Below are 4,426 nucleotides of genomic sequence, written 5' to 3' on the forward strand. Positions count from 1 at the left end.
TGCGTGTAACCCAAGGTTTTAATACTCTGTTAACAATTACGCCAAGTGTCCTTGTACATAATTTTTACCCCTGTTTTAATAATTCCATAGACTATTAATCCATTCCTGTGTCCGGTTAAATGAACGATTATTCGTACATGTAAATATCCCGCCCATCGTGTCCGATCGAGTGTATATGGTTATTTATAGGTACGTCCAATTGTAAATCTTTATATTAAATTAACAAACTATCGTTTAATTAAACAAATATAAAGCCCATTAATAGCCCATAATCTAATTTTCACAAGTGTCGTTCTTTTGTCCAAACCCCAATTAAGGTACAAAGCTCAATTACCCAATTTTAATATTTTTAGCCCAACATCATGATTACTTCGTCTTAAATAAGCATAATAATAACTTAGCTACGAGACATTAATTTAAAAATAACATTAACCATAACTTACAGTGATTAAAAATAGCGTAGCGTTACACGGACAGAATTTCGACTTACACCCTTACAATATTCGCTAACATACCCTTATTATTAGAATTTAAAATTAAAATTAAAATATAATATATATATATATATATATATATATATATATATATATATATATATATATATATATATATATATATATATATATATATATTTACGTATGAAGGAAGAAGAGAAAAGGATGGATATATGATCAACCAAAACTGCGAATTTATAGGCATGTGGGCTATCACCTACTGCCATGCGATCGCATGGATTTTTGCCTTCCAGGCCATGCGATCGCATGGCCCCTTTTTTCAGCTCACAAGACTTTGGCTCCTAGCTTGCCGATGGTTTTTATTATAATATATAATATATAAATAATTTATATAATTATTTAAATATTATATTTTATTCTTGTGCATAGTAGACTTGTAATTTTTAGTCCGTTGCGTCGAGCGTTGAGAGTTGACTTTGGTCCCGGTTCCGAATTTTCGAGCGTCCTTGCGTATAATTTAATATCTTGTACTTTGCGTTTCGCATCTTGTACTCTTGTAAATTTGAGGCGTTTCTTATCAATAATTGGAACCACTTTGATTGTATTTTGTACTTTTGAGCTTTTTGGTCATTTGCGTCTTCAATTCGTCGAATCTGTCTTTTGTCTTCACCTTTTATTATTTAAACGAATATCACTTGTAAATAGAACAATTGCAACTAAAAGCTTGTCTTTCTTGAGGGATAATGCTATTAAATATATGTTCGTTTTTAGCATTATCAAATATTCCCACACTTGAGCGTTGCTTGTCCTCAAGCAATAGAGTCTTGAAATTAAATACTAGAATCACTTCTTTATTCTTCATACTTTGTACATCAGTGATTTCTATACGCGGTATAAACAATGGTAGTAACGATGTGGTTTACAGTCCCACATGACTATGAAAATTTAGATCCTTAAGGAAATTGGATCTTTATGAAAACTTTTGATCTTTTGAAAATTAAATCTAGCTTTTACACTAGATAAGTTTTCCGGAATAACCCTTCACCTGTGTTTGCAAATTATTTTTGTGGGTTTGGTGGGTTTCATATTTGAAAATTTTAGCTCAAAACTTGCGGTTTTGTGTCACCTACTTGCTAACCTTGTATTGGGAAAGCAACACGTCCAGTATACTTGCTCCGTATATTACCTTTCGGTAAACTACCGTCCGGTTGTAAAGGAAAGTGTTGAACAAGCAACTGTTAAGGCAATGTCCCCTGACATACTTTTAATTATGGTCTATAACATGTCGGATGCAATTACTATCCTTGGTAGGAGCAATAGTAAAGGTCACCCTTATAATTTTTCGGTCTGGCACAAGGTCTTGTCTTTGACCATACTATGCAACCACCGTTCTTACGGTTGACACCCAATTTGGTTCAGGTGACCTAATGAATTCTAGGTGAATTCCTAGGATTTTACGTTCAATGGTAATGAACGCATTGAAAATGGGTTTTCAGAAAACAAAATTGGTTTGTAATTTTGATCAAAATATTTTCTCGTTCAAGCTCGAGTTTAGATATCATCGAATTCCATGAGTTTGAATTCTCAATCTTTCAGGTCAATCTCAAGGATTGAGTAATATCAGTCTTAAAAGCTGATTTTTAATCTTTTAAGGAGATTATCCTTTCTGGGGATCTGATTCATTAGCCTTATCAAGCTAATTTGCACGGCGTCCTCCCCATTTTACAAGACAGATCCTCTCATGGTTAGGATAAGTCTGACCACTTGGCGACCCTGTTTGATGCTGAGGTCCGTGGATTTTCTGCTGATTTTAGTGATGACTTTTCTAGATTTTTTGTCAACCTACAGCTGGTCTGGACGACAACTTCATGACCTAAATCAAGAAGCGCGTTTCTTTTTCGGAAGACTTTACTTCCTTTTAATGATGGAATTGATTCATCGTGTAGATCCATCTTTCTTTCAAATATATTACAGTAAATCGGGTAAAACTGATTATTTTGTCCAAAACAAAAGTATTTTCAATTATTTGTACAAATATATGTGACATATGTTCAAAATAACTTGGTAAATTTTTTCTACACTTGGCTTTTATTTTCCTTTCTTTGCCTTTTTATTGTCCTCTATTCCATTTTAAATGAATTCTAACATTTTAGGTTGTTTCTCAATTTATGTCCTTTCCGAGGTAACAATAATTTTGGTGTTTAACACCTAGTTTTATCGTTCATAAATATGTATAAACATGATTTTGAGTTCATTTAATTGAAAATTCTGAAAATTTTTACTAGAATTGGGTAGTCAGTATATAAGACTAGGGCTTTTCTTTATTATCAGAGAGCACTAGATTCTAATACAACTACTGCTTTACTAGTATTTTTAAATGGTAACCAAGTGTTTAAAAAAAAAATTTTAAATCCGAAAGAATTTAACCCCTTCCCACACTTAAGATCTTGCAATGCCCTCATTTGCAAGAAATCAGTAACAATTTAAATTATTGAGGGTGTTTAGCGTAGAAAAATGATTAAATTTTACCAAAATTTCCAAACATATTGGCGTTTGTTTGCTGAATGATAAATGGTGCACATCATTTGTTCATTCCGTCTTGTTGTTACATCACATTTGTTTTTCGTTTTATCGTCAAAATTAGTAGCTTTTGCTGAACTTAATGCCAGTCTTTGAAAATGCGCTGTTTTACCCTGTTTTGTACATGAAATAAAATACATACAATACAAATATAAACATGCATGGTAATTTGAAATGGGACTTAAAATCCCATTTTCAAATCAAATATGAAACATTAGTACAACAAATAAAAATATTAAACCTTACAATAAAAGTATCATAATATAATGTGTTTAAACATAAATAAACAGAAATAATAAAAATTAAAAATCATATAAATTACCAACCGGAACTAAATCAATCTGGATAGGGGTTCCAGTTCATGTCATTGTCCGGGTTCCATGGTTGGTGATAGGTGTACTGGTATGCCTGGTTAGGGTCGTAAAGAGTAAATGGCGGTCTCATCTCGGGCTGGTGTAGAGGATAGTAAGCGGGTCAGGTCGGAACGTAGTGATCCTGAGGTGACAGCCGGATCATAATCTGACGCTGATGATAGTCCCATCTATCATGCTGTCGTTGCCTGGAATGTTCGTAATCATTCCGGGCTTGCCACTGCTCCATCCAACGAAATCTCTCCGCGTTTGTCATATCTACCTCATCTATATGCTGGTAGACATCAGTCATAGCCTCCTGAATGATATCCCTAATGTCATCCGCTTCCTCCATGTCCTCGTCTGAACCTCTCTCTACCTGAGGATGATTACCTTCATAGGGTACTGGCTGATTGCGTCTACTCCTTAATACCTTAGCACCTACATAAACCCTCAATCCTAAAGGCTCAACCTGTTCCCTACATTCCAAAAGTGGACCCCCTTGGTCCTTATCTACACCTAAACACTCTCCAATGAGAGTAACAAAAATACCTCCTCCAATTATCCCCCTTCCTGTATTCCTTCAACCATCTTAGATAAATAAAAACCAACACAGTAAGGGATATTAACAAAGCTTCTCGGGTCTCGAATACACTTTAGGTAAAATAAATCATGTAAGGTCATTTTTTCCTTGTTGTGACCTCTCTGTGTAATCGAGTTAGCTAGAAATCTATGAATTATACGAAGTTCAACTTTGTTAATATGTAAGTAGGAGTGTTTTACTCCCAGTGTAAAAACATTATAGTTTGACATACGCCTCCAGACAGTGTTCGCGTCAAAATTCCTATCTACCATTTCACCACGATAAATCAAACTCATACAATCGGGTAGTAGCAATTCACTAGGAGTGTAAATCTGTAATGCCCTGGCCATGTCCAGCATGGACATCCTGTACATCCTACGACCAAGTATAAACCTAAGAAAACTTGTATCATCTAATCTATCTACATCTACATTTAATGCTATAGTACTCATCTGCTC

Source organism: Rutidosis leptorrhynchoides, chromosome 4 (assembly GCF_046630445.1).
Source record: "Rutidosis leptorrhynchoides isolate AG116_Rl617_1_P2 chromosome 4, CSIRO_AGI_Rlap_v1, whole genome shotgun sequence".
NCBI lineage: Eukaryota > Viridiplantae > Streptophyta > Magnoliopsida > Asterales > Asteraceae > Rutidosis > Rutidosis leptorrhynchoides.